Source organism: Sus scrofa, chromosome 1 (genome assembly GCF_054392235.1).
Source record: "Sus scrofa isolate SSC_HxYL_T2T_F1_AM1 chromosome 1, Sscrofa_HxYL_maternal_Yorkshire_Landrace_v2.0, whole genome shotgun sequence".
NCBI classification, from domain to species: domain Eukaryota; kingdom Metazoa; phylum Chordata; class Mammalia; order Artiodactyla; family Suidae; genus Sus; species Sus scrofa.
The window spans coordinates 217,094,267-217,118,997 of record NC_139383.1 but is presented as its reverse complement, the minus strand read 5'-3'; the positions used below and the strand labels follow the sequence as shown (position 1 = coordinate 217,118,997).

The 24,731-nt window shown below is 41.1% G+C and overlaps 1 protein-coding gene and 2 long non-coding RNA genes across 52 annotated transcripts in view; 1 reads left to right on the top strand and 2 right to left on the bottom strand.

Moving 5' to 3' along the window:
- Positions 1-11,506, top strand: part of LOC146407013 (uncharacterized) — a 29,003-nt gene extending 17,497 nt beyond the window's left edge. Inside the window, exons 3-4 of the long non-coding RNA XR_014821245.1 lie at positions 9,295-9,384; positions 9,588-11,506. This is a non-coding gene — a long non-coding RNA (uncharacterized LOC146407013). The remainder of the gene's footprint in view (positions 1-9,294; positions 9,385-9,587) is intronic.
- Positions 1-24,731, bottom strand: part of BNC2 (basonuclin zinc finger protein 2) — a 448,897-nt gene that overhangs the window by 45,006 nt on the left and 379,160 nt on the right. The window lies entirely within an intron of this gene.
- On the bottom strand, positions 1,232-10,259 carry LOC146407014 (uncharacterized). The gene is made up of 2 exons (XR_014821259.1): positions 6,480-10,259; positions 1,232-4,625 (listed from the first exon to the last, which is right to left on the bottom strand). It is a non-coding gene; the product is annotated as an uncharacterized LOC146407014 (long non-coding RNA).

Below are 24,731 nucleotides of genomic sequence, written 5' to 3'. Positions count from 1 at the left end.
AAAGGAAATGGGGTACAAATATTTCCATTTTACATGGAACGGACTATGCCAGATAAATATTTTTTTAGCCTTAGAGAACGTTTTAATATAGATTCCTGGCAAAATTCTTAATCATCGAGAAAATATTTTATTAAAGTTGATAACACCGAACAAGAGGCCAACTTCAAGTTACATCATAGAAGTCACTCTTTAGAAAGGAGCATAGCTTACAGTTGAAGGGAAATTCAGCAAAAGAGGATGAAAGATCACTATCAGAACAAAAGGATAAGCTCTGGTTCTAACAATCCTAAAATACCCTCTCTATGGAAGTAAGGGGAGGCAGAATGGAGTTGAAAAATGAATCAAATTCAATAAAAATAAAACAAAATATAACACAGTGTGGAGTGTGAAGTCATAGGCCTGTGCTCCAGAGCCTAGTTTCTTTCTTTCTTTCTTTTTTTCTTCTGTCTTTTGTCTTTTTAGGGCCTCACCCTCAGCATATGGAGGTTCCCAGGCTAGGGGTCGAATCCGAGCTGTTGCTGCCGGCCTACACCACAGCCAAAGCCACACCAGATCCGAGCCTCGTCTGTGACCTACACCACAGCTCACGGCAACGCTGGATCCTTAACCCATTGAGCAAGGCCAGGGATTGAACCCGCAACCTCATGGTTCCTAGTTGGATTCATTTCTGCTGCACCAAGCAGGGAACTCCCAGAGCCTAGTTTTCTTATAAGCTATAGGATGACAATGAACCTCAGTTTCCCAGCTATGAAACTAGATGTAATACCTGACTTTAGTGTTATCCTTAGAATTATTAGTTATTAGGATTGAATTAGAGGAAGTACAAATACTCAGGAGAGGCCTTGCCAAATTGAGGCGCAGTGTTGGTAGGCACTCCGTGATGGTTATTCACTGGTATACTTACAGCTTTAAATAAATTCAAGGATTAACCACAGTCTTGACTTTGCATCTAGGAATCTATACAATGTGATCTACTGAGACTGCATATAAAAGAGTAAGCAATAAATGACACGAGACTTTTAAAGACAAAGGTTTAGATTTTTAACAATTCTATCAATAGCCTTTAGTGGCTGGAAAAACTATACTTTGATCAGCTTAAGGTTCTCTTGGTTACAGGTGCCATGTAAATCACACAGAAATAAGACTATCAGAATAACAGGATGACACTGAACACTTTTCCATGTGAGTGCCATTCAATGCCAAGTCTTTTTGAAAAAGATCATTTTTGTCCTTTTGTTTATTTGGTTTGTTGGGTGCTGGCTCTGTGTGTGTGTGCATAGAAAAGAGAATACACATGTGCAGAGAAAACAGGTTCTTTTTTGTTTTTAATCAGATTATGGCAGGAATCTATTTCTGCTTCTCCAGTAGAATGGAACTTCCTTTATAAAGCAGAGAAGCCACTTGAATGAGGATTTATTATGCAATGAGAGCCAAATATTTCAAAAATGAAGCCATCATATAGGTGATTTTGTAAATATTTTATTAATCCTCTAAGAGCCTCCTAAATGAGGCATCATAGATACTTATATTCTCATCTGCTATGAGTAAACGCTTCAATCCAGTGCCTGCATTCCAGTGACCCAAGACTAAAGGTAGTGTGGGTGGTTTGGGATCCGACAGGTACCATTCCTGGTCAAGACACAGAACCCAGTGACCTGGAGCTCTCTCCCTGGGGACGGCTTGCTCCAGTGATTCGGGGGGTTTTAGAAGTGCAACATACCTACCATCAGGCTCTGAACCTTCCTGGGAATTTATTCAGATATAAGAGGTATTTCTTTTCTAACAATATCCTCCACCCACCTCTGAGCTGGAAGGCCACTCACTTCTCCTGTGCTTCTCGTTCCCAAATTCTGGGAGTTTTCTCTTCAAGATACGTTAAGTAAACAGCACCTTGCTTCTGCCTCCTAACAAATAATTTCTGTAATGCCTTTCCTTGATTTCATTCATATACCTCCAGTTGTAGACATACTGTTACAAGATAAATTCAGAACCACCTGCTTCTCATCACACGTGGTTACCGTTAACATTTAATGAGTGTCCATGGGCAAGTCTGCAGACTGCCCTACCAGCCTCTCTCAGAAATCCCCCTGCTGTCTCTGAGTTAACACAGGATTTCTCCACTGGCATACTGTATATTTTCTTATAACCTAAAACCAACTGTATTCACCAGCCAAAGAAAAAGTTATTTGTGCCCACTGAAATATGGCAGGCCAGTGTAAATGAAATCTGGCTTTCTTCTAAGAATTAATAAAGTGATGAAATAATGGCATTTGCAGCAACATGGATGGACCTAGAAATTATCATACTGAGTGAAGTCAGACAAAGACAAATATCCTATGATATCACTTATATGTGGAATCTAACAAAAATGATACAAAAGACCTTATTAATAGAAACAAACTCAGATTTCAAAACCAATCTTATGGTGGTTACCGCAGGTGAAACTGCTGGGGGGGGGGAAGGGAGGAATTGGGAGGGTAAGGATAAGTACACACTACTGTATAAGAGCTTACTGTACAATACAGGAAAATCTACTACTAGTTTTTAATAACCTATGTGGGAAAAAAGAATGGATATATGTATGTGTATAAATAATTCACTTTGCTATACACTTGAAACTAAAACAATGCTGTAAGTCAACTACACTCCAATAAAATTTTAAAAGACAAAGTGCAAATAACAACTAAAAACAACAACAGCAGCAACAGGAGTTCCTGCTGTGGCTCAGCAGAAACAAATCCAACTAGTACCCATGAGGATGTGGGTCTGATCCCTGGCCTTGCTCAGTGGGTTGGGGATCCGGCTGTGGTGTAGGCCGGCAGCTGGAGCTACAATTCGACCCCTAGCCTGGGACTTCCACATGACCCTAAAATGCAAACAACAACAAGGACAACAACAACAACCTCCTGCGATTTCTACCCCCACCTTTTATATTGAGACAAGCAGTTACCTTCTCTACCTTCTCTACCTTCTCAAAGTCTGAAATTTTGCTTCTAAGTGCAAACTGGTGCACAATGGGAATCAAGACCAAACTGCATGCCTCATATTGGCAAATGATTAACACAAAGAGTCAGAAACTCCCACTAACCTCTGGTAAGATCCCACCTAACGGGAAGTGGCAAATACACACAAAGAGCTTTGGTTTTATCATGGTTAGGACTCTTTCTGTTTTATAGAACATTATTCCTCCCATTCTCACAGTGGAAAGGGGGAAAGGAAAGGACAGAGTTGCAGTCTGTGATGGGAATTCAAAGACAAGGTCATTTGCTCCATAACTACTTGTTCCTGGTCCTCACCATCCTTGGCCAGAAGAATCGCCCCCCACTCCCACTTTGTTGTCTGTTTTCATCCATTTTCTCAGGTTATTCCATGTTATCTTTCTCTTGGCTTCAGATCCCCAAAGGCCCTGCCTGAAGTTTCTTCCCTCCCACTCTTATCTGATGTCCTGGTTTGACTCCCAAATTTCTAGCCCCATTTTCTTCTTCTCGGGAACGAAGCACTTTCCCAGCTCACTCGTTACTTTTCCTTGGGTAGTTCCACTGGCCTCTCTCTACAATTTCACTCCTGAAAGCAACCTTCCTTTCCTTTATCACTCATCTCATTGTGGTTTTGAGAAAGGTAGGTTACTGAGCAAGATGTGCGGTCATACTGAGAGAAGCTAGGAGAGTGTTATAATGGAAAACAATGATTATCCCACGGAAAGTGAAAAGCTGACTTTCAGGAGATTGAACCAGGGTGAATGAGAAGATGTCCCGAGAGAACAATGACCAAACTGAAAACGCACCACGGGGAGTGTACAAGATCTACAAAATCCCTGGGCTGATTAATCCAAATGAAAGGCACTCCCAGTGCCATTTCATTAATCAGTGCCATTTCACTGTGCTGACAAAATCAGAATTAAACTGCTATTTGTCACAAACGAGGGTTACATCTAAATACTGACAGAGATTGTTTCCTAGTTCCTCTTCTGAGTATCAAACTCCTAATTCAAGAAGACAAAATAAATGCCTTAAAAATGGGTAGAGGATATATAGCAGAGGTTGATTACAACAAACACATCTTTAAGGCCCTCAAATAGCTATGTATTTAATTATTTTTTTCCCAAATAATTTTTAACTATTTTCAGGGGATATGTGCAAAGACGGGTATGGAATTCGGGCCCATGTCTGGACATCTATTGTTACTCTACAATATCTGTGCAGGTTATTACAATTATTTCAATATAATGCCTGTATTCTCCTCCACATGTCTACTTTTCCTTTCTTCTCAGAATATTTTGAGAGAAGTCTTCAATTTTTGTCTCTGGGTTTGCTGTTCTGTAACTATATCCTCATACTATGAGATAGTGTTGTTTCGCAAAATCCGAACAGGATCTTTTCTACGCATCAACCCTTGAAAAGTTAAACCCATCATGTTCTCCTGTAATTCTTCCCTTATCCCACAGCAGTGGTTAGCAGACTCATGGTCATTAAAGGAACATTAGTACACAGCCCTTCACTGGTATACTGATTTGAGAGTACACTCCCCATCACTGATATACTGACTTAAAGGAGTGGTATTCAAAGTATTTGACGATGGTTGGCCTGGGCAACCATTAATCTCAATGGCTGCCATATCATTCAGGTCTGAGGGAATGGGGGACCCAGTGCAGTTATCAGGAATAAATCTTGCATTCACCTTACAGGAAAAAAAACCCTGGGAGTTCCCATCGTGGCTCAGTGGTTAACAAACCTGACTAGTATCCCTGAGGACTCAGGTTTGTTCCCTGGCCCTGCTCAGCAGGCTAAGGATCTGGTGTTGCTGGGAGCTGTGGTGGAGGTCCCAGATGTGGCTCAGGTCCAGCATTGCTGTGGCTGTGGTGTAGGCCAGCGGCTAAAGCTCAGATTCGACCCCTAGCCTGGGAACCTCCATATGCTGTGGATGCAGCCCTAAAAAGACCAAAAAAAAAAAAAAAAAAAGAAAAAAGAAACTCTGGAGTTCCCGTCATGGCGCAGTGGTTAACGAATCCGACTAGGAACCATGAGGTTGCGGGTTCAGTCCCTGCCCTTGCTCAGTGGGTTAACAATCCGGCGTTGCCGCGAGCTGTGGTGTAGGTTGCAGACGTGGCTCAGATCCCGCGTTGCTGTGGCTCTGGCGTAGGCCAGTGGCTACAGCTCCGATTCAACCCCTAGCCTGGGAACCTCCATATGCTGCGGGAGCGGCCCAAAGAAACAGCAAAATAAGACCAAAAAAAAAAAAATAGAAACTCTGAAAAAGGGGATGTTCAAATTATATTGATGATTCTCTCAGGTCTGTAAGAACAAATTTTTTTTTCATTTTTTTTTGTTTTATCGATGTATAGTTGATTTACAAGGTTATCATTTCTGCTGAACAACAAAGTGAATCAGTTGTACATGTATACACGTCCATTCTCTATCAGATTCTTTTCCCACATAGATTATCACTGAATACTGGGTAGAGTTCTCTGTGCTATACAGCAGGTCCACGTTGGCCAATCATTCAATATACTTCAGTGTGCATATGCCAATCCTAACCCCAAGTCCACTCCCCCACAACTTGTCCCCTTTGGTAACCATAAGTTTTTCAAAGTCTGTGAGTCTGTTTTTGTTCTGCCAATAAGTTTATTTTTATCTTTTAAAAAAAATCCACATATAAGTGATATCCTACAATGTTTATGTTTTACTGCCTGGCTTACTTCACTTAGTATGATGACCTCTAGGTCTATCTATGTTGCCATAAGTGGCATTATTTTATTCTTTTTTATGGCTGGGTAATATTCCATTTTAGATTCATACTAAGGATAAATTCAATAAATATTATATTGCCCTGGACTGAACAAGAGGGAAAAGAACTCTGCACAGCTGGGTACATAACTTCACTTCTCCTCTATCTGTCTCCTCTTTCCTTTCCCACTTCTCAGAGGGAGGAATAAGTGAGCTGGGGCAGGGGACTGTGGACAGAAAAGATGGTAATAGCTCACACAGCATGCTGCCCTGCACTTTCCTGACAGAGAGAATGACGGAAACTAGGAAAAACTGAGATCTACTCGATTGATTGACCGTCTTTTTAAGGCCATGTCTACTGCACATGGAGGTTCCCAGGCTAGGGGTCAAATTGTAGCTGTAGCTGCCGACCTACGCCGCAGCCATAGCAAGGCCAGATTCGAGCCACCTGCAACTTACACCACAGTTCACGGCAACGTGGGATCCCTAACCCACTGAGCGAGGCCAGGGACGAACCTGCATCACCATGGATAATAGTCAGGTTCATTACTGCTGTGCCACCACAGGCACTCTGGTGATCTATGCTTGCTAAACATGTCCTGATTGCACCACCCTCACCTGAATTATTGTATTATCATCTCTTCCCCTTTACTCAACTGTGCACTCTTGTGAGAACAAAAATTCAGACAAAGGCATTTTGTTCCATCACTTTCCACCTCCTTCCCGACTAAGTCCCCCATTCCCTCAGACCCGAACCAGTCTTGAGGCTTCAAACACAGTGAAACTTCTGAGATACAAGGATGATTCACATCTTATAGTACTTCATGTAAATCTCTTGGAGGCAAAGGCTGTTTTTATCAAATTGGAGAATCACAGGGAGATACACCATAGAACCCAGACTTTGGAGGCTCTCCTGAATAATAAATGAAAGGCCAGTGTGGGAAGATACGAGGAATAACTATTTGGGGAAGGGGATAAATTATTTAAAAACTCAGTTTTAGTTATGTTGATATGGATTTGCTGACCATGCCATCCCACATCAAGTCAGTGGACATGTGAAAATGTGGGGCTGTAGGTGCAGAAGGAAGGTAGATGCGAGGGAATCAGGTACGGGTTATCTAGCCAAAGGTGGCAGCTGTAGCTATGGCATATTTTCAAGATAAATCTAGACAGAAGGGAGGCAACAACATTGGAGGACAGACTCTAGGAGAACCCCCTGGAGCTGGGCAAGTTACTGGACAGGCAAGTTAGACGGCTGCTACTTCTCCCTGTGAGGTGCAACGTCCCCACTCTGCACTCAGATAGGATGGCATTGTCCCTGTGGAACGGTGCATCTTTGAAGAAAAGGGAAGCCATCCTGGCAGCAGGATGTAATGCAATGCCATGGACCAAGTGTCAGAAAAGTTTAGCATCTGTCATAAAAAACCACGTGCCATATTCTTCATCTTCAGAAGAGAACCCTACCTTTTCCCCTCATTGGCTTCTAATGAGAAATAAACCTGAAAGTGCTTTGAAAAGATAAAACTGCTACACTTAAGGATTCCTTTAAGGAGCCAAAATTAACTCTTCTGAATTAAAGGCTAAGTGGAAGTATCCTTTAACATATAAAATTTAAAAGGCAACTATTGCTGGAGTTGATCCTAGTTCAACCATCGTCAAAGCAAACCTGGGCAGTTGCTTCACCTTCCCTTGCCCCAATTTAAAGTGATTTAAATTTCATTCCTGACTATCTCATTAAAGTATTATGATGATTAAGTACTTAAAATGTCTTAAGATCCAGTGAGTAATGTCTTACCCATTTGGGGGAATGGTCATGTGATATTACAGCTTGTCTGAATAATTTTAAAACCTGTGTGATGTTTCTCCAAATTCTCTTGGTCTTTGATACCAAAGATAAACAGACAAGATACCCAACTCTTGACTGAAGTAGCATTTGCTTTCAAGTTCTGAGAGAATTATACTTTGTAACTGCATCGACCGAATGCACAGTGATCAGCAGTAAAATTTAATGTCACCAACCCATGATCATGTGTCTTGAATCAAACTTACCAAGATGCACCTCAACTTAAAAGAACACCTCTTAGGGAAAAAAATCAGTTCCACATACACATCATTGTATATCGCTTTCTTAAAAGTCATTCATAATGTAGCACAAAGAGGACTTTATCATGAGAACAGGCAAGAGACAACTAGCAATGGAGAGGAAGTGATGAGTTCCAGGGTTATTTAGAAGCTGAAGGAACCACGTAGTGGAGTGGGGTGGGGGGCAGGAGGCATTTAGATAGAAGAGGTAGGAAAGAAGAAAGCATCGGTAAGCCAGAGAGACACTGGTTGGGTGAAGGTTTGGCGAGAAGGCTAAGTCATCAGGTTATATACATACCGAGAATAAAGTGTCTCTGTGACACAATTGTTTGGGAAATTCCTTCGTCAATGTCCCAGTTTATTTTCTTATAGTGTAAGAACAAACAAAAAGAGTTTTTACACTTCCTCCAAAATTTTTTAAATTATTTGAAAGTTTTGAAAAGACTCAGTATTTGTTCCAAGTTACTACTCAGAGAGCTATTCACATACCACTAACACTAGCCTCCCAGGCTAAGTATACCCAAGAGGAACCCCCATGTTAAGCTCATCTCAGAAGCACAAAGCATTCTAACAAATCAGACCTGAAAGCACAAGAACCTCAACCAAACTTCTATAACCTTGACCTAGAACTATATAGGGATGCTAGACGACACTTTGCCATTTGAGAACAGATCAAAAGAAAGGAAACAGCAAAAGGCCTTCCATCCTTCTAGCCAGGTTGCTATACTAGTACATCAGATTTTTTTTGACTGCACATGCGGCATGTCGAAGTTCCTGGAGCCAGGGATCGAATCTGTGCCACAACAGTGACCCGAACCACAGCACTGACAATACCTTAACCCACTGCACCACCGGGGAACTCCCCAAATAGAGCTGATTTTATACCACAGCAAATTCCACTCAAGCATTAATCTCATGAAAAGAGCAGATAAACTATTAAATGCACCAAGATAAGAGGACTAGGTTGCATTTTTCCAAGACAATGTGAGGTAGGGTTAACATGCCTAATCAAATGAAAATCATCACCACACATACCGCTCTGTGAACACAACAGTATCTGCACATGCACGTTATATATACTTGCCTCTTAGCCTGAACATAGCAATGCTTTTAAAAGTATGTCAAAAGTTATTTCAGACTCACAGTATGTTGCTATGGTGCATGCTGCTGCAAAGAAAAAGCTAATGGGCTCTCTACTTAATGTGATTAGAGCCATTATTGACATAAGGCCAGGAAGACGCAAAACCATTAGCATTACACTACAGCTCACTTTCGCATCCACTCAGATTTAGTATTTGATCCACAATTTTAATTTTGTTCTGCTCCATTCAGAGCTGCATTACACAAAATGCATAATTAAAAGCTGCTGTGATTCTCTCTACTTCTCAAATTAAAAACACAGCAAACATTTGTAGCTCTAATCCACTAGAAATTAATAAATCAAACCATGTCTTTTATCCTCTTTCCCTCCATGCAATTCCAACTGCAGGTTGGGAATACGTTTGCCTGCCATAGAGGAGGCTGCAGACAGGGCAGCCGCTTGGAGGACAGCAAAGTCCCCACCCTGCCTACTGGAAAGGTAAGTGAGGACCTGGAGGGCCTAGAAGCACCCAGCGCCTTTGAATTCCAAGCGTTAAGCCGGAAGGGCTTTCTGCAGAGAAAAATTTTAATCAATTCACCATAAATCCTTTTGATGCATTTTCCTTCATTAGCTCACTTTGTCAAGCATACACATGCTCCTAATTTAATTTAATCAAATTCACCGTGTCTTTCTGTCAACAGTGAGGCAATTCCCGTGTCCAAAAAGATCTGCTATCGACTCTGTACCCGGGGCAGCCTGGAGGGGAAGCCGAGGAGCAGTAGAAGTTTTGCTTTATCCACCATTAAAACCTGAAAGAAAGGGCATCTCCCTGAAGACCTGCCATCCAGAGCTGAGACAGTGACACCACTGCTTCTAGAAGTGGTCATCATCTGAAATAATGGAGGATTATGACTCATTAGAATAAAAACAGCATAGTCTCCCCTGTGGGTGATAAACCCAGTAAAGTTTTGGGGAAAAAAAAAAACAAAACACAAATAAAACAGCAACAGAGCAGATGGGAAATACGCATTCTAAGACAGGCCCTATGAGTCTCCCCTCAACACACTAGGGATGCTCCAGCAAGGCCAGTTCTCCCTGCAGGCCCGGCTTCCTCCTGCCTGTAAACCCCCAGAACTGCCCATTCCCTCAAGAATAGCAACTCATCCTTTAGACCTCTGCTCAAAGCTCAGTTTATCCAGGAAGCAAGCCCAGAAGTCCCCTAGGGGAGTTGGTCTTATAAGCCTGTGTGTGTGTGTGTTTAAAGAATTTATGGGAATTCCTATGGACCATATGTTGACACCATCTTCCCCCAGTGGTGTGCAAGTTCCACGAGGGCAGGAACCACATCTGTCTCACTCACCATTTTAACTTCCAGAATCTAGTGGCTCTGTCTGGCACACAGTAGGAACTCAGGAAGTATTTGTTAAATGGCTGAATGCTGAGTTCATCTACCACTGTCTCCTGATAGGTTTCCCAAACATGCCAAGCTCCTGTCATTTTCTTTAGCTCTTTCATATTACAAGGTGACTACTCCTGAAATCATAGGTTAAATAAGTAAAAGGAAGCAAAGGTTCCGCAGTGCACAAAAACTTTACCATTGGTGGGTTTTACATGCATTTACAGTGGGAAAAGAACAGAGTGAAGTCTGTTGGAAGTGATGTGAGATCCAGAAGAGAGCTAAAGTAGCAGTAGCCCTCATAGGGGCTCTCAATACTCAGCCTGAACTTAATAAGAGGGGTGTCCCAACCATCACACGACTCCGATGGGGCAGAAAAAGCAGAGGCGGGAGCAAGACAAGGGAAGGCCACTCTATGAAGAATGGTCGAAGGACTGCTCAGCTTTGGAACTCACTTTGCTTTTCAGTTTCTAGTAGTTGCTTCTCAAGACAAACATGCCTTGATAAAAATGTGGTAAGGAAATATACAACCCCCCAAAAAACCAACTCTCCTTAACTTTAACAAACCAAGACTTAAAAACCTATAAAGAACAGCAGACAAGGTCATCTTACTTATGGTAGTCATTTAAAAATGTCAAACTTTTTAATTCTTTTCTTTTGCTTTTTTTTTTTTTTTGCAAAAAGACAGACTTCTTTTTTTTTTTCCCCCCTCTTTCTTTTTTTAGGGCTGCAGGTGTGGCATATTCCAGTTCCCAGGCTAGGGTTCAGGCTACACCACAGCCACAGGGGATCTGAGCCATGTCTGCAACCTACACTGCAGCTTGTGGCGACGTCAGATCCTTAACTCCACTGAGCAGGGCCAGGAATCAAACCTGCATCCTCATGGATTCTAGTCAGGTTCATTTCCGCTGAGCCACAAGAGAAACTCATACAGAGCTTATTCTTATTCTCTTGATCTGTTGTGTAAACATCTTATCTTTAAATTTTTAGTTGTTTGTGCTTACCTCTCCAACACAAAGAAACAGAAAAAACATGATTTTCCAAACACACTGAAAAACTAAGGCCTTCATTAGGACACACTTAATATATCTATACTACTTCCTTATAACTCTAAAAAAATAGAACTTTATAAAATATATATATAGAGAGAAGATAAATATTATGTATTTTCATTTCAGTACTAACATGACAGAACTGCTGTTTTTAAATAAAATCTAATATATTTCTTTCCTTCTTCTTTTTTGTTTTTGTTTTTTTGTTTTTTGTTTTTTTAAGGCTGCACACATGGCATATGGAGGTTCCCTGGCTACTAGTCAAATTGGAGCTGTAGCTTCCAGCCTACACCATAGCCACAGCAATGCAGGATCCGAGCTGTGTCTGCCACCTACACCACAGCTCATGGCAACACCAGATCTTTAAGCCACTGAGCGAGGTCAGGGGTTGAACCCACATCCTCATGGATACTAGTTGGGTTTGTTAACTGCTGAACCATAATGGGAACTCCTAACATATGTATTTCTTTATATTAGAATCCTGACTTAGGATGTACTTTCCCTGAAGTGTTCCCCAAAAGACAGACAAGTCCAGAGCAGACTTGGAAAGATACATTCTTTAGTTCTTATCTAGAACCAACTCTCAGGACAAAGAAGTGTCTCTGCTTTGGGGTGGGAGGTATGTTGTCCTTCTATCTGAACTTAGCACATCTTTTTGTAGGTGCTCAAAAAGTATCGTTCTCAGAAAAAAGCCTTCGGTGGGTGCCTGCATCCTTCCACAGCCTGCAACAGATGACAGGAGTGTCTGGCAGAAAAAAAAAATGAAAGCTCAAAAACCCCAGCTGCATCTGGCTCATTACATTATGAGGCAGTGTGTTTCACTGTTTCGCAGCTCTGAGTGCTGTACTTTCCTTCTACCGAACTGAAGTCTGCCTTCCTATAAATTTCGGTCCTCTGAGCCATCAACTGAGCCAGTGTGCTTCCTGGTCCATGTGGAGGAAGGTGGGTCACTCTGTCAGGCTCTTCTCCAGACCAAACACTGTCAGGTCTTCAGCTGATCCGTCAGCGCTTTGTCTGTAGACCTTTCACTGCCCTGGTCCCTCTTGGTGGTCACACCTGGACTGCTCAGTGCTCTTCATACAATGTGATACCCAAAATTAAGTGTGAGATTCCAGATGTGGTCTGCGCAGCACAGAGAAGGGGATATTTTACATCACCATAGTTCTGCAGCTAATGAGCAAATGCACTGTTTTCTTAAAAAGGCACATGGCATACATGACACAGAATCCAAGTATTTTCAACTTAATACTTAAATTCTGGGCGGTGATAAAACACTACCTTTTTCTTAGGTGGCATCTCTAACCTAACTTCTTTCTTTTTTTGTCTTCTTAGGGCCACACCCACAGCATTTGGAGGTTCCCAGGCTAGGGGGGTAAAACTGGAGCTATAGCTGCTGGCCTACACCATAGCCACAACCACACCAGGTCCTTAACCCACTGAGTGAGGCCAGGGATAGAACCCGCATCCTCATGGATTCTAATCAGCTTCGTTAACTGCTGGGCCACGAAGGGAACTCCTAATAACCTAATTTCTAATTTCCCTCTTCAGTGAACAGTGTTAGTGCAGCACAGCATATTCCTCTTAAAAGCATCTTTTAACACAAATTACAAGATGAAAGGACTGTTAGATGTAATAAGTATAGATCATCTAATGTACAGATGCCTATTAGCTTCAGAATGTGTGAGCTCTACATTAAACATGAATCTCCTGGCCAACTCTACTGAGTTACAAAGGAATGGCATTGTGTAAGAATGTCATTATATGAAAATAACTAGCTTGTGGTTCCCGGCCTTCTTGGCTCCTTCTCAGAGATCTCTGACTAGAGAAAAGCAGCATGACATTGATAATAAGCAGATGACCAAAATGCAAATAGGAATACAGTCACACCAAAAGAAACAAAAGGACTCAGAAAAGGGAAAAGTTGCCGGTTTGAAAAATACATCTCCGAGTTAGACTGGAGGGGATCTCAAGGAGTGTGTCCTGTGTGCCTGCCCCACCATGTGGACAGCCACCTGTGTCCTAAGAACACAGCACCTGAGGAAGGTTTTCAAGCTTCAGAAATTTTTCCCTTCCATGATTGAAAAGCTCTAAGAGTCTCCCCCATCAATATTTTGTTATTACAATTTTCAAGCGTATTGAAAAACTGAGGGAATTGTACAGTGAGGATCCATGAACCCACCACCTAAATTCTGTAAGTATCATTTTATTATATTTGCTTGTAAGAGTCTTTTTCATGTATCATTGATCAGCATGAGACAAGAGTCATATGATTTACAATTTCAGGAGGAAAAATTCCTGGTATCACCGGGTCAGCACTCATTTTTCAAGTATAGATATAAACACTTCGAATGCTTAATTTAGATGAATATAATCTTATGTGCCTTTGAGCTCTAAACGCTTTCTTTATGCACCCTCTGTAGAGTATCTGCTAGGCTGTTTATCTGTTTATGTTAACAGCTCAGCAGAAAGATAGTAAAATGTTATCTGTAATAGTTTAACCTTTGGAAGAATACTTACCTTTGACAGTTTCCAAATGTTTCTAAAAATTTGAAAATTACTTGCAAGCTGCTTGTGGTCCCCCACGGGTCAGCTTAAATTATTATCACAATAACAGCCACAAAATAATGATAGCAGCTAATACTCTACAGCATTTGCTATGTGGCAGGTATCAGTATAAGTATGTTGCATATTTTAGCTTATTCAATACATGTAATGTTTTCAGTGGATATGGACTGTTAATAGCATCGGCACCATTTTAAAGATATGAAATGGGAGGCACAAAGAGTTCTAGAGCAGAGGTGAGATTCAAACGCCAACCTATCCTGTATATGTGGACCATCCAGTCCACCGTACTGCCTCTCTATTAAACCAAAACACTCTGTGCCTTCAGAAAACTCTTACTTCAATCATTATCATAACTGATGGTCCTGCCAACTTAGCAACTGGTTATTTTCAGTTGGGAAGTTGAACCAATACTTGATTTCAATGAATCTTCTTTGAAGTTCATCAATGATTAGTTTGTTTCTGAGTAAAAAGTACATGTACGAGGCACGTTATGGTTATAGCATACCAGAAATAGAAAATAAATATGTTATGCTGAAAATCAAATCCATGCATACACACATACATTACACAGTGCAATATGCAAAGAAGATGCGTGATTTTTTTTTTTTTTCTTTTTAGGGCACACATGTAGCCTATGGAAATTCCCAGGCGAGGGGTCCAGTCGGAGCTGCAGCTGCAGCCTACACCACAGCCTACACCACAGCCACAGCGACATGGGATTCAAGCAGCACCTGCAATCTACACCACAGCTCACGGCAATGTGGGATCCTTAACCCACAGAGAGAGGCCAGGGATCAAACCTGCATGCTCATGGTTACTAGTTGGATTGATTTCCACTTTGCCACAACAGGAACTCCAAGATGTGTGATCCTGAGCAAGTTAACTTCTCTGAATTTGTGTTCTCATGGGCAAGATGGGGGTAATAATATAATAGTAGTACCAATTTTAGAGAATTGATGAGAATTATATAGGATAATCTATGTCCAAGTGCCTATAATAATGTAATAAGTACTCAATAAACACGTGTAAAGTATTTAACACTAGGTGGCACGTTATAGGCACCAAAAAGTGTTGTCAATAATAATAATGATAATACAAGATCGACATATGTCAATGAAAATTAATATTTACACACACCAAGAGGGAATCCGAAATTTTGCTTTAATGTTGCCCAAAGAATAATATTAATCTTGGCCAAACACACTTCCAGGAGATGGCACCTTAAAGGATATATCTGATTAATTCAAGATGACTAAATAGTACTATAGAAGATTTAGCAGAATTGTTTAATTTATAAACAAATCAAATTGGTATCAGCACAAGGTCCCTGCTGGCTATCATATGTCAATCCAATAGTGTTAGCAAACATTTAAAAATTACTCTAAATATTTCAGCCATGGAAACTCTAACCAAGAGGGGGAAAATCTCCTCTTCTGTTGAAATGAATGACACAGAAGGAATTACGGTCTTTATTTTTAACAGTTCAAATTATAAGCTGCCATTGAGGAAGAGGACTGAGAAAACTGACTCTCTGGCTCTCAGTTTTGGAAGGATGATGTGACATCAAATGTTCCTGGTCATGAAACTCCACGGCCTGCAGATAACTTACGAATCTGTTACCTCTCATCCTAAAGTTATCAGGCAAAGCCAGGATGCCAAGAATTAAGAAAAGATTCCTTCCTCTCTGTAGTTCTAAGTCATATCAATAAAGTCAGAGAAGTCAACCACTACAGTATTCAAAGCTCAAGATACCTGGGGCCAGACTGGGTTTCAAAGAACACCCATGGGTCGCTGGATTCACATGCAGCTTTAAGTGAAAAGTCATGCAAAGGTCCAGGGGCTTTCCTTGGTCGGCTCAGCGGTTCACTCAGGTGTTACTAAAATTCCAACAATCCATCTGACTGGACCATTTAGCCTTTGCAGGTCCAAATGGCAATTTGCTGTACATTTTCGATTACACGTATATTTTCTTCACCATGCCTAACAGCATGTAAAACAAAAAAGTGCCACTTTGTATACACAAAGGCACTTATCAGGGCTCAGTGGCTCTCAGCACCATGCACTTTGAAAGGATTGATGATGGTGTGGTGGGAATGGGACAGGAAATGGACATCTGTGTTTTCCCCTGTTAATAGCATAATGCAACCGTACTGCTAAAAAGAAAGCAAGAAAAAAAGAAGATGTTTTCAACCACCTTGAGCCACTGAAAAAAGAAAACTTGCTGTGTGAGCCGAGAGCTGTGACTCCTAAGCACTTGAATGGATTTCACCTCCTGAGGCCACACTGTTCCCTTCTCTTCATGTCCATTATTTCACTGCTCTCACATTACAAGTATCTGCGTGGCTTTCTCACATACAAGGCTCCAACACTACAAAGAGATGCATTTTGTGCTGCACATGGGCAGTCCAGCTCTTAAACAGATGCTCAACAAGACCATACTTGGTTTCCTAAAATTTCATTAAAACATTTAATAACAATTAGCCAAAGATGCATGGCATAGATGGTATATACCATGAAATGAGCCATAGTCACCAGAGATGAAAAGATGAACTTGACACTCACAGTAGGTAAATTCTATTGCTGCTGGAGGATCAGAACTTTGAAAAGTTTCTGCTTTAACCCAAATCCCAGCAAATATGGAGGGGTATTCCTACAATAAGGGATGTTTATTTCTTTTCTTTTTCTTTTTTAAGGGCTGTACCCATGGCATTTGGAATTTCCCAGGCTAGGGGTCAAATCAGAGCTGTAGCTGCTGGCCTATGCCACAGCCATAGCAATGCCAGATCTGAGCTACATCTGTGACCTACACCACAGCTCATGTCAATGATGGATCCTTAACCGCTGAGTGAGGCCAGGGATCGAACCCACATCCTCAGTGATATTAGACAGATCTGTTTCCGCTGAGCCACAAAGGGAACTCGGGATGTTTATTTCTATAATAACAAAAGAATAGTGTGGCAAAAGGCAAACTACCCTTGTATAAAATTTGTTGAAGAATGATTCTAGAGCAAATGACTCATAAGCCAGCCAGACAGGATGTCACTAACTTTCAGATTTCTGAGTTCTCATCTTCAAGCACAGCCCTATCCTACAAAGTTTACTTCTGGACCCACTCACATAAACCACTATGTGGACACCCCTCTGTACACAGTGGGTGCTGTACACACTGATTGATAGAGAACAGCAAGAGAAAAAAATACACCTGGAACTCCAAATCCCCTTCTGATAATTCTCTTATTTCTCCTGGCTTTTCTGGGAGACAGGGGTTGTAATGAACCTAAAAGGACACCATGCCTTCTTTCACCTCCTTGTCAAGTACCCTTTCTACTCAGGCACGTCCTCCTAACTCATCTCCTGCTCTTGTTACATTTTGAACAATCTATGCCCTTTTACACCTCAGAGCTCAGGAAAGGCAGCACAGTAGCTGGGGTATGGATGTGACAGAATGTTTTTATTCCACCCCTGAAAAAAAGCTCCCTGTTTTTGACACACTGGAAAATGTACAGCCAGAGAGTGCTCGAGGCGAAGATGCCACCCCAGCCTTACATCTGTCTGCTTTCATTTGTCTACAACTGTGCTTATAGATAAAACAAGCTTTCCAGATGTCATCACAAGCAGGGCTCATATGCTGACTTCTCCGAGACACCATTGCTGGCTGCCAGCATAACAGAGTTGTAAAACTAAAATATTTAAACTCTGAGCTACTCAACACAACTTTGAATGTCACACAGGATCTTATTTCAGGATTAATTAATGTACACCCCAATAAAATAATCATGTGTTAAAAACAGGGCTGGCTGCCGTGCAAGTGGATCTAATCTTCCTCTTTCCCACTGTTCTAATGGCATACAACTGCACCAGGAGGACATTCCTCAAAGAGAGCACTTCTTTCCGTGTGTGCACACCCCATCAAGCCCTTAAGTTTCAGGTGTTCTATACCTCAAGGACCAAGACCTTCTCATTGTTTAAAGCAGACACGATGAACCTAAGATGAACAAAAGCAATATGCCAGGCACAGACTATAAAGATATTTCCACTGTGAGAGCGGAAGGCCAATGACAAGTGATGGGGAGATTACTAAGAGGCATTGTTACGTGCATCCATATGTGAAGCTTGGCTTCAGGCAACCTGGTATCACGGAGCCTGAATGTTTGTTTGAGAACACAATATCCCTGTGGTTATAATTACAACCACTGTACAAAAGAGGGCCGAGGTGGTGTCCTAACATCCCTTAACAAAGGAGAACTCATTGCTCCTGAGCTTCCTGAAAAAATTACACACACACACACACACACACACACACACACACAGTATTTCTGATTTTTTTTTCTCTGAAACTACTTAATAATTTTGTTTTCACTGAGAGAATTTCAGGGAACTCAGACTTGGTTTAAATAATTATTTCTATAACACCTAACACAGGTGTTCTGAGCTGGAAAAAGCAGCCATTCCAATGGCTGGGTAGGTGAGATCGCTACACATCTCCCTCTAACTGGGCTTTCCTCCTGCTCTGGTATGTCTTTTCTAGGCGTGTGTGTGTGTGTGTCAACTTGGGTCAGGAAAGCTCATTAAGCATCTGTTACTCAAAGTCCTGGTTTGTGGGTCATTCTGGATACAGAGGCCAAATCCATCTCAAAGCTACCAGCCTTCTGCAGTTTCTGCTTAATTTGACAAGAGATCAACTCTGCATTAACTCAGGCAAGGCACCATCCAGATTCTGGGAGGGCTGGTCCCACAACCCACTGGGCTCATCCCATGTTGTTAGAGCTTACAAAAAAAAATAAATAAATAAAAGCGTGTTCCATGAAATCCATGACTTTACCCCAAAATGTGTCCTTGTGAGGGCTTTCCAGAGAGACCACTGATTGGGAGGGAAAAGGAAATAGGTATTTCACTTTCCCACCATCCTTAATGCTCCCATCTTCTCTTGAGCTGATCTAGTTCAAACCCTCTGAAAATAAATCAGCCCAGAGCACTCAAGATTTCCCTAAAGACCCCGGCAGGCTTCCTGCTTCATGTGTTCCCATTCCTGTGCTGGGAGGCTAATGTGTTTTGGGGATGCTTGTTTTAATGCAAAGAACTTTACTAAGTCTGAACAACCTGCCCTGGCAAACCATCTACATCAGATGATCCTTACTGCTTCCGGTGCTCCAATTTCAGTCTGGAGGAAGAGTCTAATGCAAAAATGAAGACCTGAGCACTGGATCTCAGTCACTTCTAAGTGTTAGGACAGAAGCAATGCTTCTCAAGGTAATAATAATAATATCACCACCTCTGGCTTTGTAGGACTCAAGTGTTTGAGGCGGGGGTATGTTTCTAGCTTGGGGCAGGAAGAACCACTTTTGAAGCCCATCCTGCATTTAACTTAATTTCCTACACCCAAATCACTATATATTACCTTGCCAGTTACTAGCCTGGACAGTGTTCCCTGAAAAGAGTCTCTTTACAAAGTTAGTTTGAGTGATACTTCCTTAAACCCTAATTATCAGCTTTTTGGCAAAGATGCATTCCCAAACATTTACTGATACATCAGGCTCTGGAACAGTTGAGCTACAACTTGCTTCCTGTTCCTTAAAGTTCTCCTGCAGGAGTGTAAATATGCAACAGGAGCAACACGAGAGGTTCATGTGACATCTTTAATCTCATTTTTGCTTTTTAAATCTACTGGGGAGTCCAGAAGTGACACCTTCCATACTCCCCTTTTACAGATGAGAAAAAGAGATAGGTGACTCGGTGACCTGTTTGCCTATGGGCTCAAAGGGGAGCCTAAGACTGAGCTGGAGTGCCACCAGTACCTCAAGATCAACAGGGAGCAGAGTCCTGGGGTCACCTGTCCTCGCCTGGCTACACACCAGAGGACATAATAACACCTATAAGCCTGTCGGCCAGGAGAGAGTCTGTTCTGAACACTGAAACCTAACAGGTTACTCTCAGATCCGTATTTGAATACAACAGCATTAAAAAATAACTCAATTTAACAATTCACAAGTTCTGATATATGTTTTATAAAAATGTATGAGAGACCTAAAAGCCATGGAGAGCCATAATTTTGAGCTGCCTCATTTGTTTCTCTTTTATTATAGTCCTGCACAGCGGCCACAAGCCCTGCACGGAGAAGAGAACATTAAATCTTTATCCTCACCTGTTTTAGCAGAACGATATTAATAGTTGAATATTATTTTGTCTGACTGATCAAATACCATTCAAATAAGACCAAAGAGAGCACTGAACCACAGCCACATCCTAGGAGGAAAAAAGTGACGTACTGTCTTCAGACACAATCCTTTTCTGTCACTCTGGAGACTCCAGGAACATTTCTACTGCTGTACAAGCCCCAAAGCCGAATGACTGAGTGAAGGAGGTTATTTGCAAATAAACATTTCTCCAGGTCTTCCTTAGAGGGAAAGCAGGGGTATGAGACGTTCTTGCTCCTCCTCGCAAGCCTGCAGGACCAGTAAGGAACCAACGTGGACACACGAGCAAACCACCAGGAATCCACTCTGTTCCAAGGACGTTTTACACACATGGAGAAACAGGCAAGACTTAAGTTTAGAAGGGATGGTTTGATACTGGAAAAGAGTCACACCTCAGTGCGATTCTATTCAGCAAAACTCAGTATTTGTTGTCGTCATCCTTACAAACTACACATCCCACATGGTATAGAAAGGCACCCTTTCTCCTTTACTGCTATTTCTATGTGAGTTACTATAAACAGTTTCAATAAGGTTTGCCCCAAATGGCAGCAATGGCCTTTTCTTTGAAAGCTTTCTAATTTTCTATTAAATTCACAAGTTTCCCCACCCCCTAGCTTATATTATATCTTGATGTTCCAAATAACATAAAAAATAAAATATTAACAACCCATCAGTTAGGAAGCCTGTTCTCCGCTTGAGATATCTCTTTTTAAATAATCAAACAAATGACAACAGTACTAATAGCCAAATGGGGTTTATATAACACTGACACGCCTACACTTAAACTAACTGAAAAATTACACTGAACCTAGTTTGAACTCACATAAATAAATTAGGCAACTTTGTGGAAATATTCAGTGTTTCTACTTGAAAGCTACTAAGTCAAAGGTTTTAGCAGGGAACAAAATTTTTTTCTAACTGGCAAATAAATGGTTCTATCTGGAGATTTTTAAAAATATGTGGATTCAGGGCTTAGCCTACTTAACCTGAAGTGTGCTGCCTTACGTACTGTATTGACACTAAGTTCCCATTTTTAAAAAACGCTACAGTGGAAGCATTTATGAAATATTTGAATCTTAATTTCTAAGACTCAGTTAGCCTTGCTCACTAGCCAATCAAGCAGAAAAGGTTAAAGTCAAACTAGCTCAAAGCCAAAAGCAATTGTATCAGATAAAGTCCTCAACAGGAGAAAAAAACCCTCTTTTTTTTTTTTTTTTTTTTTGCAAAACAAACAAAAAACAACTACTGAAAAACTAAATGGTAGATCTAGTCAAAGTGACACGCAAAAAATTTTAGGAATCACGAAATTATCAATACCATGTTTTAGTCATTACTAATTTTAATTTACCCTGCTTTTCAAAGTTTAGCAAGCCCTGTCAGTATAAACCTTCATACTAAAACAATGAGATTAAAAACTAACTTATGAATTGGAGTTCCCATTGTGGCTCAGTGGAAATGAACCTGACTAGTATCCATGAGGACACAGGTTTGATCCCTGACCTCACTCAGTGGGTTAAGGATCCAGTGTTGTTGTGAGCTGTGGTGCAGATTGCAGATACGGCTCAGATCCCATGTAGGCCAGCAGCTGTAGCTCTGATTTGACCCCTAGCTTGGGAACCTCCACATGCTGTGAGTGTGGCCCTGAAAAAAAAAAAAAAGAAAAGAAAAACTAACTTATACATTATCAGTCAATACTATCAAACAGAAATATGTGACCCACAGATGTAATTTTAAGTTTTCAATTGGCAATAAGTAAAAAGAGGTAAAATCAGCTTTAATTTTAATAACTTATTTAAACCAACATGTCCAAAATATTGTTAGCTTAACATACAGTCAAATACAAAGATTCTTATCATTTTACAACTGGTTTTTGTAATAAATTTTTAAAGTCTTTTTAAAAAATCTTTTCTACCCATCTCAATTTGGTATGGAATACCTGAAATGTGGCTATACGACTAAGGAAATCTATTTTAAATTTTAATTCATGTTTAAAGAGACAAGTGGTTAGTGGCTACGATATTAGACAGCATAGGTCTATAGTTTAATAACTGTAATTCACTGAGATAGTAAGTTTTAACATACCGCAAAATCCTAGGACTAGAGAAGTCCTTAAAAAGGCAAGATTCAAAGCATCAATCACAACTGGTCTGAGGGCAGGAGTGCCAAGTTGAAATGCTGCACATGCAAATATGATCCATGGTTTACATAAATGCATTTCCGACATTTTTCATTTTCTGTGCACATGTGTGGTGATGTGTGATTTAGCATCCTGAGGAGAAAAACACATCACCATCTTCAAAGGCTCTCACTTGATATTTTATGTTCCACACCTTTATCCTCCCCGAAGGCTAACTCCATGGCAGGTTTGAAGTCCTTTAAAAAGGAAACTTCTTGAGTGATTTCAGTGTTACATAAAGGGGGGCTGGGCTGAAAATTTTCTTACTCTCTAAAAACTCAGATCCCTCCATATGTTCAGGTGACTCCAAAGAAGCTTTTCAGAACTTGAGGAGCCAGCAGAACTTACTGCTCAGAATGCCTGGTGGTGGAATCAGAGCCCTGGAGGAGTGTCTGCCACTCATGAATTATGTGAACTGGATAGGATTATTAAGTTTCCTAGTGACTGCTCGATTAACCATACTCTTTATTCCTTTCTTGAAAAACTTATAAGAAAACAAATAAGCAAATCTTTCTGTTCTTCCAATGACAGCTAGATTCAAATGTCTAATGTAATATCTAATTTGAACGTTACCCCTCCAAGTTAGAGGCTCTTCTCCCTGTTATCTGAGTGAAATCCCATCTTCCCCTAAACTCACATCTAAATATAATACACACCTTCATTAGAACAAATTTTAGCAACCATACTCAGTATCAGGGGTGTGAGTGTGTGTGTTTTAGAATGAATCTCTTTTCTGTTACACTGTGAGCACCTGGAGGACAGGGACCAAGGTGGGGTCATTCATATGTCTCCCAAGTCCGGTGCTCGGTATAGATGCCAGACCGTAGGGACTCTGGGCCCTATGAAGAGAACATACAATGAGAGAAAAGTTTGAGAGGGTCCCAGCCCTCAAGGAGATCCTTCTCCAGTTGAGGAGATAAACATAACTAGATAACTAATGATAAAATGCAGCACACCTGGTTTAGCATTAGCATCCGCAGTCCCTAACCTCCAGGTGCTCAAAGTCTAGCGGAGGACTCCACAGGAAAAAAAGTCAAGAGAGGTCTCTTAGGATCTGAATAAGCAGACAACAGGAGCAAAGATCCCACAATCAGAGTAGTTCAGTGTGAGCAGAGGCACAGAGATGAAGTACAGGTTTAGAGGATAGAGAAATGGGCAGTCATATGGTTGCTGCAGGGTCCCACAGGGCATAAAAGAGAAGCTGAGATTTGAAATGAGAATGGGACCATGTTAAGAAAGGCACAGAGAGCGAAGACAAATATTCCTTATTTTACCTTGCAGTTAGTGAAAAACCACTGAGAATTTTGAGCAGTGAGTGAACGATGAAGTGAGATTTATCAAAGAAGGATGTGAGCACAGCCTCATGGATGCAGAGGGCCAGAGGCAAAGGGGAAAATCAAGTCCATTTTTGGTAACATACTCAGCAAATGGTAAGGGTCTCATTAAGAGGGGGTGGGCATTCAAATAAAGAGGAAGCCACATTTTCCAGAAATGACTAGATCTGGTAACTGACTGGACCTAAGAGGAACCAGGCTAAGAATCAAATATTTTCTCTGAATACCTTCCAAGTTCAGGAAATGACAGTGATGCTGAAAGAGACAGGGAAGTTGGAAGAAGGCTTAAGAAAGAAGACAACGAACTTCACTTGGGCCATATTGAAATGAAAGAGATGGTAGTCAAGGCAGCAGCTAAAGGTATGTATTTTCATTTTTCACTGGCAATAGTCTATGTGCATGAGCATGCATTTACACACACACACACTGTGCAGGGTGTATTACTAGTCTCTTAGAGCCATTTTTACTGTAGTTGAAATCTCATATCTTTTTAAATTATAGAGAAATAGGAACAAAGAAGATATTATGAGGACACACGTGCTTATGCAACCTTATTTATCAAAATCACAATTCCTTAACACATCAATATCCACAGCATAAAATGAACAAAACTAGAGTGTTAACTACACTCTAGTATGCCCATGCATTTGTTTTTCCTAACTTATTTAATATGAAGAGTCAGTTCTTTGTTTCAGATCTGAACAGAAGTTTCATCTACACAGTTTTATAATTTAATGAAATATTATAAAAATCAGTGAACTATGATTGTAAAATAAAAAGTTCTTCTACAGATACTAAGTGGAATGCTTTGGACAGTCCTGACAAGGATGGGCCACTTTTACAAAACCAAGCCCTCAGGAGTTCCCATCATGGCTCAGGGGAAACGAATCTGAGTAGTATCCATGAGGACACAGGTTTGATCCCTGGCCTCACTCAGTGGGTTGCCTCACTCAGCTCCGGTGTTGCTGTGAGCTGTGGTGTAGGTCTCAGACATTGCTCAGATCTGGCGTGGCTGTGGCTGGGAATTCCCTGGCCTGGGAATCCATACGCTGTGGGTGCGGCCCTAAAAAGACAAAAATAAAAATAAATTCAAAAACCTGGCTCTCAGATTGGCGTGGGCAAGGTATG